The sequence below is a fragment of the Pipistrellus kuhlii genome, unplaced genomic scaffold, assembly GCF_014108245.1.
Source record: "Pipistrellus kuhlii isolate mPipKuh1 unplaced genomic scaffold, mPipKuh1.p scaffold_m20_p_54, whole genome shotgun sequence".
NCBI lineage: Eukaryota > Metazoa > Chordata > Mammalia > Chiroptera > Vespertilionidae > Pipistrellus > Pipistrellus kuhlii.
Window position 1 is genome coordinate 593,501 of NW_023425556.1, and position 16,663 is coordinate 610,163.

Below are 16,663 nucleotides of genomic sequence, written 5' to 3' on the forward strand. Positions count from 1 at the left end.
TGTTTGAGGATTAAGACTGACCGCAGGAACATTTTCAGGAAAATCAATTTGTATTTCTACTCATCCTCTGTCCTTTCTTTCATCCTATACTAATATCCTTCTAGGGCAACTAATTTCTTTTACCTCTTAAACACCTTCTATATATTCTTTTCTCCATTCACAATATCCTCCATATGTCAATCACAAGGATATCTCTTAAATTCAATTCTGACCATGGGTCTACAACGTTTAACACCCCTCACTAATGTCTTCAGGGTCAAATTTAAAATCATCAGTTGGCAAACAGGGCCCTCTATGTTCTCACTCCTGCTTATCCCTCCTGCCTTTCCTTTGTCTCATCATGCTCTTAAAAACATTCTCTGAGAACTTTCACATTTTCTGGAATGCTCTCCTTTAGATGTCAGAATGTCTTGCATCCTCATCTACATTTCCAGTCAAATACCACTTGACAGGACACAGGACTGACACTAAGGCGAGACAAGCAAGATACCCAGAATGCAATATATAGAGAGACACTTAAGTCTCAGGCTTAGGCAAGTGCATACTACTTGAATGCTTCTTTAAATTTTGTACTCTGGGTGCCCCCCATGCCTCCCCCTACTGGCAGTCTTTCAGCATTCCTGGTCTATATCCCTTATTATTGTAACCAATCCCCTGACACAAACTCTCCCTCCTTCCTTGATTTATTTCCCCTTGGTATTAAACAGGGGAAAGATATGTATATTTCCCCCCAATACAATGTAAGCTCTATCAGGCAGATATTTTTCTTGTGTTGTGTTAACTATTGTATATGTGGTGTCTAAAATAGTATCTGGAACATAGTTAGGTACTGAACATCTGTTGAATGAGGATAGTACAAATCTACCTGCAATGTTTACCACATCCTCTCCATGCCATGTGTATGCTCTTTGTTCCCTCTGGCTGGAATGTCCTCCCTACTTCAACAGGCCACATTACCCCTTACAAGGGCTTACAAATGGACTGAAGAGTCACTTTCTTTTGGAAGCATTTCTTAAATCACATTAACTTTAATTGATGGCTACCTTTCTGTAATCCTTATGTTATCACAGAATATTGTGATTGTGTTTCTTGTCTGTAGCCTCAACAAGTTTGTGAGTGCCTTCAAGGCAATGAATCCCTGACCAGAATAGCTAGATGTAATATAAAGTTTTTTTTCCATTCATTTACTTTTTAGTTACAGTTGACACACAACTTTATATTAGTTTCAAGTGTGCAACATATTGATTAAGTATTTATATATCTTGCAAAGTAGTCATTCCAATAAATCTAGTAGCCATCTGACACCATACCTAGTTGTTATAATATTACTATGTCCCCTATGCTGTGCTTTACATCCCTTTGACTATTTTTATCACTGCCGATTTATACTTCTGAATCTCTTTTATCTTTTTGACGCAACCCTCCAGCCCCTCTCCCATCTGGAAACCATCAATTTGCTCTATTTATCTACAGGTGTTGTGCATGCCAGCAGAGCGAAGGGTTCGGTGAGCCTGAGGGAGGGCCGGTGAAGGATGAAAAATAGACAAAGAGAATAATCTGGGTCTAGGTGTATCTTCTGTGTCTTGCTGAGGCTACAGAAGAGACCCATACTGCAAACCTGATACTTTATTTACAGTCAGGGGCAAACAAGGTCATTTACAATGTTCTTGTAAGTTTCACTTGTTTTGGCAGCACTTGCTGCCCCTCCCAAAGCCCATTAGCTACCCACGAAAGATCTCGGAAGTAGTCACAAAATCAAGCTTTATGCTTAGAGGACTGTGCCCTCTAAGCTGGGACTTGTTTGTGACTTTGCCAGCAGGTCAGTCCGAGGCTTAACCCTATAACTGCTCCCTGCAAAGTGTGTTTCTGTTTTATTAATTTATATTGCTTTTTATTTTTTAAATTTATCTTTATTGCTGAAAATATTATAGATGTCCCCTCTTTCCCCATTCTCCCCCATCTCCCCACTCCCATTCCCTCCTAGGCCTTCACCTCACTATTGTTTGTCCAAGGGTTATGCATATATGCATGTCATTTCTTTGGATACCCCCCCTCCCCATGCACACACACACTTTTCTCTGAAATTCATCACTTGGTTGCATGCTTCCATGTCTCAGTTTATTTAGTTCATTAGATTTCACATATAAATGAGATCATGTGATACTTGTCTTTCTGTTACTAGCTTACTAGTATTTCACTTAGCATAATACTCTCCAGGTCCCTCCATAAAGTCTCAAAAGATAAGAGATCCTTCATTTTAGAATCTAGTGGTGTTCCATTGTGTAAATGTACCACAGCTTTTTTATCCACTCATCTACTGATGGGCACTTGGGCTGTTACCTGATCTTAGCTATTATAAATAGCACTTCTATGAACATAGGGACACCTATATTCTTTCTAGTTGGTGTTTCTGGCTTCTCATGATTTATTCCTAGGAGTGGAATCACTGGGTCAAATAGCAGTTCCTTATTTAATTTTTTGAGGAAACTACAAAATGTTTTCCACAGTGGCTGCACCAATCTGCATTCCCAACAGCAGTGCACCAGGGATCACTATTCTTCACATCCTCACCAACACTTGTCATTTTAGGAATTATTGATGACTAGTAGCCCAGCACATGATATTGCGCCCAGTATGCTGCCCATCGCTTCCGCTGGAGGCAGCAGGAACTGCATGGCACCACCAGGACGGGGGAGCCAGGAACCATGCACCTTCTGCTGGAGACAGAAACGAGCCTCTGGAGCCTATGGGATCCAAGAGGGAGCCATACTGCTTCTGTCGAAGATGGGCCTGTCGCCTGCTATCTGGACCTGTGCTTAGCTGGGGAGGCTGTCCTGTCCATGACCATGTCCATGCCCACTCCAGCTCCGGAACACCAGTCCGAGCCAGGGTCCAGTGGCTTGCTGGCCCCCTAGTCTCTGTCTCCATCACTGCTCTGGGCCTCACCTGCCCACACCACTCCTCTGTCTGCTGTGACCCATTAGAAGCCCTGGCCTAATTTGAATATATATATATATATATATATATATATATATATATATATATATATATATATATATATATATATATATATATATAGAGAGAGAGAGAGAGAGAGAGAGAGAGAGCGCAATTCTAGCAGGTGCCAGGAGATATCTAATTGTAGTTTTAATTTGCATCTCTCTGTTGATTAGTGATATTGAGCATCTTTTCATGTGTCTGTCAGCCAATTGGCCAACAGTATGACCCCTTTGGAGAAATGGCTATCCATGATCTCTGACTATTTTTAATCAAATAGTGTTTTGTTTTTTTTCAAGTTGCACAATCTTGCTTGGTATTTATTTTTTAAATGAGAACTTTACTATGGTAAAAATGTAATGTAACAAAAATTATAAATTGACTTAATATAAAGAACATATTTTATTATATTAACACAATATAAAGGTGCCTGCACCTGATATTATCTGAACAAAATACTTTATTTTTTTATTTTGGTAAGCACTTTTTAAACTTTATTTTTATTGTTTAACACAATTACAGATATATTCATCCCCCCATCTTTCCCTCCTTGTTTTTTATTTTTTATGTTGAGCTGTATGACTTCTTTATATATTTTGGATATTTATCTCTTATCATATATATTATTTATATATATCTTTTTTGTTTTGTTAGTGATTTCCTTTGTGGTACAAATGCTTTTTAAGTTTGATGTGGTTCCATTTATTTTTGCTTTTGTTGCCTTTGCCTTAAGAGACATATCTAAAATTATATTGCTGAGACCAATGTCAAAGAATTTATTGCTTATATTTTATTCTAGGAGGGAACAATATAAAGTTTCTTGTAGACACGGAGATATGAGGTAGAATCCTGGCTTATATGATTGTTCACTGGAAAGGTCACTTACTATCAGTGATCATCAGTTTCCTCATGTGAAGAGGGCAATTATTGATGTTTTATATGAAAGTGAAATGAGGATATGTACTTAAGCATTTTGCTTAACAAATAGTATGCCCACAAAAAAAACCCCTCAAACATTATCTCTGTCTTTACCCACAATCACTTAACAGAACCCCAGTTATAAAGTAGGTGCTGAGTGCATGTTTGAATCAATCAATGAATGCTTAAACTTGTCTGTCCATGTCCACACAATTTCAATTGTGGATTTCCCTCTATGTAGTGTTCTAGAGCCAGCTGATATCAGCTTATAAAAGTTAATTGTGTACATCTCTTCTCAATTCTGTGTTCACACTCTCTCATTGGTATCTTGAAGTCAGCAATGGTGGGAGTATATACACATAGAAACCGTCAAGTGCTATACATCATATTTCTCCCTTCTCTTACCAAATTAGTTTATCAGTACACCACTATACCACCTGACTTACACTGAGTGGCCAAATTATTATGATCTCTGAATGCATAATAATCTGGTCACTCAGTGTATATTCTATATAATAAAAGGCTAATATGCAAATTGTCCCCAACCAGGAGTTCGACCAGCAGGAAGGCTGGACACCACCCATGTTCCCTCCCTCTGGCCAAGCAGGCTGGACCCCACTTATGCAAGAATTCATGTACTGGGCAGATATATAATAGCCACATTATGATGATATCTGAATGCATAATAATCTGGCCAGTGTGTGTGTGTGTGTGTGTGTGTGTGTGTGTGTGTGTGTATGTGTGTTTATATTCTAGAGACCAGATGCACAAAATTTATGCATGGAGGTGTGCTCCTCAGCCCAGCCTGCACCCTCTCCAATCTGGGATCTCTCTTACAATCTAGGACTGCTGGCTCCCAACTGCTCGGCTGCCTGACTTCCTGATTGCCCCTAACCACTTCTGTCTGCCAGCCTGATCACCCCCTAACCACTCCCCTGCCAGCTTGTTTGTCACTAACTTCCCTCCCCTGCAGGCCTGGCCACCCCTAACTGCCCTACCCTGCAAGTATGTTCACCCCCTAACTGCCCTACCCTACAGGCCTGGTCTCCTCTAACTGCTCTCCATTGCAGGCCTGGGTCCCCCCACCCCCCAACTTTCCTTCCCTGCAGGCCCAATAACTCCCAGCTTCTCTCCTCTACCAGCCTGGTCACCCTTAACTGCCCTCTCTTATAGCCTAGTCACCCTTAACTGCCTTCCCCTGCAGGCCTGATTACCCTAACTGCCCTCTCCTGCTGGCCTGATCTCCCACAACTGCCCCCCACCCCCCTGCATACATGGTCCCAGCAACTGCTCTCCCCTCCTGGCCATCTTGTTGTAGCTATCTTGTGCCCACATTTCTTGTGTGATGTAGTGACAGTCAATTTGCATATTACTCTTTTATTACATAGAATAGAGGCCTGGTGCATGATGGAGACCAGCTGTTTTTCCCTGAAGGGTGTCCCAGATCAGAGTGCAGGTTCCCTTGGGGCATGAGGCAACCTGGGCGAATGGCCTTTGTTGACTTGCAGGCTGGCCATGCCCTTCAGCGACCCAAGCAGAGGCCTTGGTATCTGTGATTTATTTATCTTCTGTAATTGAAACTTTCTAGCCTTGAGCACAGGCCAGGGATGTGGAAGCTTGGCTTTCTCCATTGCCAGGGGCAACTCAAGCCTCCTGCTCTCTCCAGCTTTGTGGCTGCTGCCAATTTTGTTGGGATTTATTTATCTTCTATAATTGAAACTTTGTAGCCTTGAATGGAGGCCTGGGTTGGCCAAGGTGTGTAGGAATCTTGGCTTCCTCCATTGCCGGGAAAACCCAAGCCTCCTGCTTGCTTTGTGGCTGCAGCCATCTTAGTTGGGTTAATTTGCATACTCTCTCCTGATTGGCTGGTGGGCATGGCTTGTGGGTATAGCAGAGTAATGGTTAATTTGCATATTAATCTTTCATTATATTAATGGCCTAGTTCATGAATGGCATGGGTGGGTCCAGCCAGCCTGGCCAGGAAGAGGGGACATGGCTGGTTGCCTGGCCTGCCTGCTAGTTGAACTCCTGGTTGAGGAGACAATTTGCATATGAGCCTTTTATTATATAGGATATATACTGAGTGACCAGATTATTATGCTTTCAGAGATCATGATAATCTGGCCACTCAGTGTATATGCAGCAATATTACAATGGCTAGGGAAGATACCAGAGATTATTATGACTAGAATGTATATAACCTATGACAAAATACAGTGTCCTTTAGATGGCCATGAAATCATAAGAACCTCTAGGTATTAAAACTGTGAACTTTCGCCGAAACCGGTTTGGCTCAGCGGTAGAGCATCTGTCTGCCAACTGAAAGGTGCCAGGTTCTATTCCAGTCAAGGGCATGTACATTGGTTGCGGGCACATCCCCGGTAGGGGGTGTGCAAGAGGCAGCTGGTCGATGTTTCTCTCTCATCGATGTTTCTAGCTCTCTATCTCTCTCCTTTCCTCTCTGTAAGAAAAATCAATAAAATATACTTAAAAATAAATAAATAAAAATAAATAAAACTGTGAACTTTCTATCATTTGAATATGTTTTCAACAAAAATCATATGTATAAAATACAATGTTTGTGCTAATAGACAAATTAACAATAGTGGGTCTATAAAGGTGTAAGGATTTGTTTAAGATAAAGAATTATGGTGTAGTGCAGGAGTCCTCAAACTTTTTAAAGTGGGGGCCAGATCACGGTCCCTCAGAGAGCTGGAGGGCCGGTCTATATGAACTACTAATTCCTACTGTAACACCTCTGCTGTGCTCACTGCCCAAAAAACCTGGTGGGCCAGATCAGACTCCTCTGCGGGCCGCATGTGGCCCGTGGGCCGTAGTTTGAAGACGCCTGGACTGTAGTGGGTATAACCCCTCCTTAGGAGCTAGCTGTGTGGTCTAGAGCTAGATGTTGAAAACTAATATAGCATTTGGAACTCAGGCACCCCATCTAATAAATGAAAATACTCTCTTTCTTGACTAATGTCAGTAATCCAGATCTGATTCTTTTGAAGGCCTTTATGGAAGTATAGTATAATGCACAGTACCTTGGACTAGAGATAAAAGATATCCCTGCCAAAACTGGTTTGGCTCAGTGGTAGAGCGTCGGTCTGCGGATTGAAAGGTTCCAGGTTCGATTCTGGTCAAGGGCATGTACATTGGTTGCGGGCACATCCCCGGTAGGAGGTGTGCAGGAGGTGGCTGGTCAATGTTTCTCTCTCATCGATGTTTCTGGCTCTCTATCTCTCTCCCTTCCTCTGTAAAAAATCAATAAAATATATATATTTTTAAAAAGATATCCCTGACTAGTCTTAAATCTGGCATTTGTCAAGTGTCAGGATAGATCACAAATAAAATGGGATACACATTTATATGAGGATTAAAAGTAATGGTGTCTTAAAATAATCTGTAAACTTTAGCATGCTCTAAATTATTAATATGATGACAAGGCTATAACTGTACAATCTTTGATTCATTTTACTACCAGATTAATTGTTTGCCAAAATAATTTCTGTCTCACTAGGGGGCAAGTTGGTAAAATTAGTAATAACTATCAAACTTTTTTTACTAATTGTTGGCATCATAAAAATAAACTCTACTCAATTCATGTCAATTTTCTTAATCTTGGTGAGAACAGAAATCTCAAGATCTCTCTCTTTTCTGCTGCTGATTGAGAGAAACCATTCTTTTATCACAATAGCTATAATACCTTCTCAGAATAGTAGTCTGTAAAGGAAAGTCCAAAGGCATTTACACATTAGGGGGGGGGGAAGCCCCAGTCCTCCCAGCACATACCGATTTTGTAATCACATTTACAACAGGTTTTGTCAGATTATAAAGAAATGTTAATTTCATTTTAATTGTTATAGAAATGTGATCCCTACATTTTCATATTTTCTCAACTAAAACAGGCACTAGTGATTTAGTTCAACTAAACAAACACTAAACAAGATCATAATGGAGAGAAAATAGTTGATGTGTTAGTATAAAGCAAAGCAGGATAACCAACAGAACCAACAACAAAAATACTTTCTCTAGGTTACACATTAGCTGGGATCCTGACTTCTGGCTTAATTCCCATTTCTGTTACTGGCGCAACATACTGCCTTGGGCAAATCACTTAACCTCCTCAAGGGCTTGACTTCCTGAGAAGTGAATGAAGCAAAGAAACAGCCTAATGTTTATGCAACACTTAGGGCTCCTGGAAACATACCATAATGCCACAATGTATTGGTGATAGACATCAGAAAACATACTCTAAATTTTAGCTACAATTTTGTAGACTCTCAGTGTCCACATAAGACATCATATTTTTAGTTAGAAACAAAATTAAATGTTTTACCGTTCAAATTGATTCATGTCGCTTAGTCTAAATAATTTACCTGCTTTTCTTCAAGGAAAATGACATTTGCCTTCTGTCAGTATCTCTTTCAAGATCATGAAAAAGCCTTATCTAATTATGTGAAGAAATAGTATGAACATTCTTTCAAGATCCTGATACAGTACAAATGAGCCTATTCATCTGTAGGTGACCTATTCTTGACTCCGGCTGGGCATTGCAGAACATAATACTGGGTGTTTAGGAACATGCCTCGGTAAGTCAATAAAAATAATTGCCATTTATTGAGTGACTGCAATACGCCAATTGTTTTTACAGATTCTTAGGCAATCCTCTCAATTACTCTGCAAAGTCTGTGTTATCTTCCTTTATATGTGAAAACGCTAAAGTTCAGAGAGATCAAGGAACTTGACTAGGGCCAAATAACTAATTAATAACAAGTTTAAATTCATATTAAAATCCAACCCTATTAGATCCCAAGCCCACACTCCTGGCCAGTATACTCTACTACTTCCCTGTCTGGGTTCTGCCCAATGGAAGAATGAGTCAATTTCTGAATTCACAAAGCAGTTTTAAATTACATATGCAAAGGGGATTGTGATCACAACTTGGAATATACAGTTTAACCCTTTAAAGGAAATTTTTTTTTAAGTCCTGATAGAAATGACAGCAAAAGTTTGGACTACATTTCTTTGATTCATTAGTATATTACAGTAGGAAACATGGTCAAGAATTGACAAAATAGGAAATTATTAGAAAATTCTTTTTTTCATTACTTAGGACAAATTTTCTTCAACTAATATTTTATAATGAGATGAAAAAATATATATAGTCAATGAAACTCCCTTTAGGGAAATGACTATATTTGTCCAGAAGAAATTTATGGACAAACTGATTTGAGGGATAAGTTGAGGAAGAGTTTTATGTTAAAGTTAGGGGAAGAAATAGAAAAATGGGACTTGTTACAATTATTTAAAAAAATATTATTCATGCTCTGTTAACCATGACAATTCTGTTTTGATTAGAGAAAGCACATTCCAACCTGGCTGAGAATTATATGCCTTAGGAAATGGGAGCTAACATCAGAATGCAGTCCATTCCCTTTTCCAAGAACTGCTTAGATTAACAACCTTGTTGCTGAGACAATCTAGTCCAGGAGGCTCCTGACTTTTTCAACCTCCAGTTCTATTGCCTGTAACCTGTAATGATTATCCCATGTTTATTTTTCCATACTTGTAATTCCTACTTTCCCATGTAATATTTGTCTTTCAACCCATTATAAGAAGCTGGTCTATGGGGAGGGACAGAGATTATTTTTATGGATGATCTGTTGCTCTGCCATACTACCAGCATTATTGGAATAAATGCTCATATATGATTCAACCCTGTCTCTGCTTAATTGGCTCAAGTAGTGACAGGTATCCCAGACCCATTGATTGTCTGGTTACCTTACTAGTAAGGACATCTGTAATACAGGACAAATGAAGGCTGGAATTCAGTCTGCACTTGGCTTGCAAAGTTCTGCATTCTAGTGCAAGGCTGCCAGAATCTGGAGGAAGAAATGCCTTTGGTATTTCACATGGTGCACTCTTGAGGCTTTATACACCCAAAGAGAATGCATTTTTCTAATGCATGCAAGAACAATCTATAGATTAGAGAAAATTGTGTCCCCTTTTACATTCTAGCTACATTTTTATTCTTCAAACAGTAAATTTTTTAACTAATACCAGAGGCTCAGTGTATGTATTTGTGTACTGGTGGGGTCCCTATGCCCTCTCACAATCCAGGACTCTCAGGGGATGTAGGATAGCTGGTTTCAGCCCAATCCCCACAAGTCCAATCCAGACAGGAGGGAGCCCAATCCTGTGCATCGAGCATCTGTCCCATGGTTGTCAGTGCATATCAATGACAAGTTGATCAGTTGTTTGGTAGCTTAGGCTTTTATATATATATATATATATATATATATATATATATATATATATATAGGCATTCTGATAAAGCTTTTCACCTACAATCATCTTTATTTTACAGTAACATGCTCAAAGCAACACAATTCTTAATAGCAGAGTTTGTATTTGAACTCAGCTTTGTCAGACTCCAAATATCATACTCTTTTCTTTAAGGTTCTATTGCCACCTTAACATCAACATTGGGTTTTGTCCTTAGAGTAAGTATATATATATGTGTGTGTGTTGACAAAATAAAAGTTGAAAATATAAAAATATATAGCCTTGTTGTTATATATACATTGAGGTGGATAGCTAGTTTACTGATTTGTATATTCACTCATTTTTACCAAATCAATCTTGTTTTGACCCTAGTATGAGCCAGTCACCAAGCAATTTTTAATATTTGTTGGTATAAAAATTATTTTGTTCATTTTTTCTTTAAAAAACTTGAATAATAACCACACAGAATTGTACTAAGCCCAAATGGTTCTGTGATGCTGTGTACATCTAATGAATACAACATGATGACTTAAAACATTGATTTAAATGCAACAGCATATGGTTAATGTCTTCTGATTTATGACAAAATTAAAATGCTTTCAAAATTCTGCCATTGTAACTATCTGTGATAATAATTTCCCATCTAAATCATCCAATGATCTTTATCAAATATTTTTTCAAAATCTAGGACAGACCTATTGATCAATATTCACAAAGCATTCTAATTGAGATAAAGATAATTCTTGTGTTGTGCATGAAAAAGTTATTAAGATCAGAGTATTAATAAAAGATTTAAAAACAATAAGAATTTTTGTCAACATTCTCATGCATATTTTCTGCAATTATTTTAAATATATATATATATATATTAGGAGCCCATAGATGAGTACATGTAGAGGTGGTATTTGGAATTGTTATAATGTTCAGATCACTAAGGTATTTTTTGGTAAATCACAATCACTTTGCTGGTGTAGTCTAGTGTTCTGAAACTGATCACTTCTCAGAGCATTTAGTTTGTGTGGGAAAAACACCATTAATCTCCCACTCTATTTTGGAACACCCATAATCTATATCATGTGCTAACAGCTATGTTTTTATTTTTTTCATATGTTTTATAAAGTACAGACATCTAGTTTTACTGCTGCTTATTTGTTGAACTCATTGGGTGTATAATGTCTTATTTGTTTGTTTTCAGTAAAACTTTATTCCAATTTTCCCCTAAGTTTCAATGTATAATACATTCTAAATATCTGATTACAAAATTGAAAAAAGAAGCATGTATAAAGATTAGATATAACAAACAAAATACAATGTTAAAAAAAAAGCCTTATGATAAATCCTGAGACTATAATGACTCCATTTTGTTCCCTGCCAATCTACAAAATGTTTTTGTGCTAGACCTATTAAAACCTTGAAATATATTATCAAGTAGAATAAATCTAAAGTCTGAATCTATTATATTAAAAATATCTGGAATATATACACAAACACAAATGATCTTTTAATTTATTATGATATGAAAACCATCTAGTACCAGTGGGACAGGACTGTATATAGTTCCAAGTTTTTCACCTACAATGATTTGGATTTTTTTACTTATACAGTACTTACTGAGTTGCACTGTAGCAAATCATGAATATTTGTTGAATTTGCTTGCTAAGCATTTCTGTGTTTTTTTTTTTTCCTTTTAGTAACAACATTTAATTTTCCTTTGAAGTAGTACCTTTCTGTTAACTATCAGAATTCATATAGATTGAGTGGGTTGGCACCATTTTTTTCCAGAGTTTTGAGCTTCATTCAAACACAAACTAATGGCCTAGGACGGTGGTCGGCAAACCACTGCTGGCGAGCCACATGTGGCTCTTTGGCCTCTTGAGTGTGGTTTGGCATTAGAACCACTTCTTCAAAATATACTCACTCAGGCAGAAAACCTACTTCTGCACATGGACCACAAAGTTTCAATCACACTGTACATGTGCACCCACACGTGGTATTTTGTGGAAGAGCCACACTCAAGGGGCCAAAGAGCCGCATGTGGCTCATGAGCCACCGTTTGCCGACCACTGGCCTAGGATACAGTCAAAAGCTGAATAATTAGGGTAGTAAAACCTCCAGCATAGAACTGGTTCAGTGTTAGGCCCATGAATCAAGGTAGTCCAATGCAAGTTCTCACTGGGACTTTTGCTGGAATTATTGGGAAAGATGAATTTTCTTATACCTGAATTTTAAGCAGTGTAGATGATATAAAGAATGCTAATATTTTGCTTACATCAGAGGAAGGGCCTGACTTAGAATAAAGCTGCCATATGAAAAAGATAAAAACAGATTTCTGATGACATTGGTTGAAAACCTGGGTCCTACAATGCCTGATGTCAATTAACCACTTGAACTTGATAGTTATGACCAATGCATTCCCTTTTATTTCTGTTTATTCTATTCTGAACTGCCCCGTAACATCAAAAACACCTCAACAAATACACAACATTCTCTTTCTTTAATTGACATCTATTCACTCTTTAGTCTAAATAAGTTACTTTCGGTAATTTTTATTTTTATTTTTTTATTTTCCTGTAACGAGGAGCAAAGCATATGATGCAATTATCCCTCTCTAAATCACAAAATCATGTTACCTTAGAAGAGTTTCTAAATGATATAATTTATTTTAGCTGTCTTTAGACAGCATCATGCTCTTACAGTCCTAGGGAGATGGTGCCCAATTTTTGTCATTAGGATCCTCAGAGAAGTAGAAATTACAACTTTTATTTACATTATTTTAAGTTGGTCAGGTCTCCAGTCTATGGTGTTTAGAGCTGAATGTAGGCAGTCTAAAGATGGGAGTTTTAAATGTCTAGCCTCATCCAAACCTAATAGACCTAGAATTTAATAATGCAAAAAACATCTTCTCCCAGTGATAAGATTAATTTGCTTCATGAATTCCTATGTAATATCCTTATATATTAAATGGCAAAATCCTCTCTCTGGTAATATGATCCATTTAGCAGAAAGGAGGAAACTATAAGCCACATACCAGAAAAACCTAATTTAGAGGATTATCCTAACTATTTAATAATTAAAGCAAAGAAAAATCAAGACTAGTTTTCCCAGATGCAGTACAAACAACAGTGCTTTAAATGTTTCAAAGTTTCTTTTTTATCTTAAATGAGATATGCATGTCAAGATTCAAATTTCACTATTATGACTGTTGCTTATTTCTTTAGTCTAAGCCACATATTGACTGCTATATTGGCTTAAATGATAACTTGGGAATACTTCCATGTACAAAATGTATTCACTCCTATTAGCACTGTTTGTTTCATTTGAAATAATTTTGAATCAGTCTGGACTTTTATTATACTTAGAAATTTAAGTAATTGTCATGTTAAGATTTTTTTCCTTTTTCAATTCACCTATGTTCCTTTGTTATTTCCCCAACTTGGTGTTACTCTTATCCCACCCTCTTTGACTAAAACTTTAATCAGCTGTATTCTACTTATTAGGAAGAGAATTGCCCAAATATCTAATAATCATCTCAACTATCTACACTAATAAAAGAGAAAAATGCTAATTGACCACACCTTCACTACACCCACAGCCAATCAGAGTGTGTATGCAAATTAACACAAACAAATATGGCGGCTAATTTGCATACTCTGAAGGAGGGAGGAATGAAGATGGAAGAAGGAGGCAAATTGGAAAGTAAGGCTGCTGCTGAAGGGAAAGCGCCGGCAGTGCGTGTGGCTGCAGTGGCGGGCATGGCAGGGCACACAGAGGTGGCAGTGGGGCATGCAGGGGTAGATGGTGCTGCCTGCTCTGCCCCACCCTGCCTGCCCTGCCCTGCTTGCCACTGCGGGAGAGGTGGGGGCGGGAAAGATGGTGATGGTGGTGGGAGGGAAGCCTGCTGGAAGCCCTGTAATTGCAGGAATCTTCCTGCAATGGGCCCCTAGTTATAATTGAATTGCTTATGAGAAATATCACCCACTCATGATAGTATAATGTTTTTAAATCATACACCCTAATTTCCTAGAGAGAATCGAAGATTTCTCCTCACCTTTACATATACACAACTCCCTCTCTCACTCACTTCCAAACTTCCTCTTTCTCTGTCTCTATCTTCCCAAGAAATTATATTATCAATTGTATTGATAAGGATTACTTTTAGGAGATACTGATAGAATATTTGACAAAAATGCCTCATCTATGTAAGAATTTATTTTTCTTACAAGAACAGATGTCCATAAGTAAGCAGCCCAAGGCTGGTAATGTGGTCCTGCTATGCAAGCTCCTTCTTTTTTATGCTTTGCTAACTATAGGCAGAGAGAAGGGGGAGGACAAAATACTCATTGTAGTCAAGTCTATCTGTTTATGTTTTAATAAGTAAACAATAGCTGTTCTGGAAACCCCACAGAGTAAAAGTTCTACTTCTATTTCACTGTCCAAATCAAAGTCACATGGCATGCCTAGTGGCAAGAGGGTCTGGTAAATGTAGTTTTCCTTCATGAAAATGAAAGATACTATGCCCCTTCCCCACAAACTTAGGGTTCTGTTAATAAGACAATAGATATTAGGTAGGCAATTAGCAGTATTGCACACAAAGGTTAAAAAAAAAAAGTCTAGATAGCCAAAATAACACAACAAAGAATGAAATAAAATTTTTGTTGGGACTAGAACATGTATTGTTAACAGACTAGACAGGGACATTTTTTCTTTCTTGATTATCTCTTCTCTTTCTTATCATTTTCTTCTTCTTCTCTCTTCATTCCAATAAAAGTCATATAGTCATATCTTGATTAAGAGATTGTTTCTGCCTTGATTAAATTAGCAGATCAAAGTGAAATCCAATGAAAGCATGAAATGAGTAGATTATCTTAGATATTAGGCAAAAAAGCATGTATTATTTCCTTTCCTATTCTGGAAAATCAAGTGGCATTTATGGAGATATTATGGGAAAAGGGAGGCAGACTTCAAATTAGGTGCTATGCTAAACAGATAGGAGAGAAGACAAGGCTGAGATTTAGAGCCTTCATCGCCAGCCTATGCTATTCTTGATATATTAAACTCTGAATAATTTACAGAGTTGAATAGCCACCTTGAATGTAACTATTTAAAATCTGAGGATTTGGATATCTCATTTAAGCAACTTTTACTATGTCTAACAATGGAGAGGAGCCACCTACTTTTCAATATAGTATTCTAATTATCATGTTGTTTTATTTTAAATTATGAACAATTTATAAATAATATGAATATTTTCTTTTAAAAACATCTCTAATTTGGCCATGACCATTCATTAAAAACATGGAAGAAGGGAACCTCATACCGGACTTCAAATATGAATAGTACAATAGTAGGAAGAGAACAAGATATATCAAGTGTAGGAATCAGCTTAAACATGTTTTTATTGATTTCAGAGAGGAAGGGAAAGGGAAAGATAGAAACACAATGATGAGAGATAATCATTGATTGGCTGCCTCCTTAATGCCACCTCCTGGGAATCAAGCCTATAACCCAAGCATGTGCCCTGATTGGGAATCAAACTATGACCTCTTGGTTCATAGGTCAATGCTCAACCACTGAGCAACACAGGTTGGGCTGGAATCAGCTTTTTTAAAGTGTTCACACTTACAGAAAGCCTTAGATTTTCTGGTTACATATTTTTTTTTTTGTATTTCATTTAATCCATTAAAATTTGTCAAATGTAATATTAGCCAATATTCTCTTACATTGACATGCATGGAACTCTAAGCATTCTTACCAAATAATACTATGGCTTTAATAAAAGAATGATATATTAGAAAATATACTAGAAATGTCACACACAGATCCAGAATTCAAAGTATCATTATTCATCTTTAGAAGGCAGCATTCATAGCTCCAATGCAACCTGAGGCAATCCATAAATCTATAGGCACTACATAAAGTCAGAAGAGGTTACATCCCTGTCATTTTCTTTTCCCATTAAAGTGACTGAAGACGAATTCTTTCTTGATAACTAGTGCTCTCTGCTTATTACAATTTATGGTCCATCGTTAATTGGATATTTTTATAGTTGACCTTTCAAATATTTTGCATTTAGAATGACTGGCTATTTCACCTGCTCCCGATAGGTTACTTAGAGTAGGCACTGAGGAAAAACTGGAATGAATGTGCTATATCAGAACATTGAAAAAGTCAATGTTTTAGTTGTTGATATTTTCTACTGAATATAATTCTCACATGTTTTAAATAGACAATAGAATACTTAGAGTGATTAATGCTAAATACCTAATAATAATGATTATGGCCACTGTTAAAATATCGTCAAATTCATCTCCCTGACAACAAAGCACTAAGGACATATCAAGGACAAAATGTAAAACAATGGCAGGAGTATTCTTAATGGTGTCTTAATGGCCTATAATGGCCTCCAGCATTGCATCCTGTGGAGGAAAATTAAGATTATGTGGCAGATTTATAGTGTACT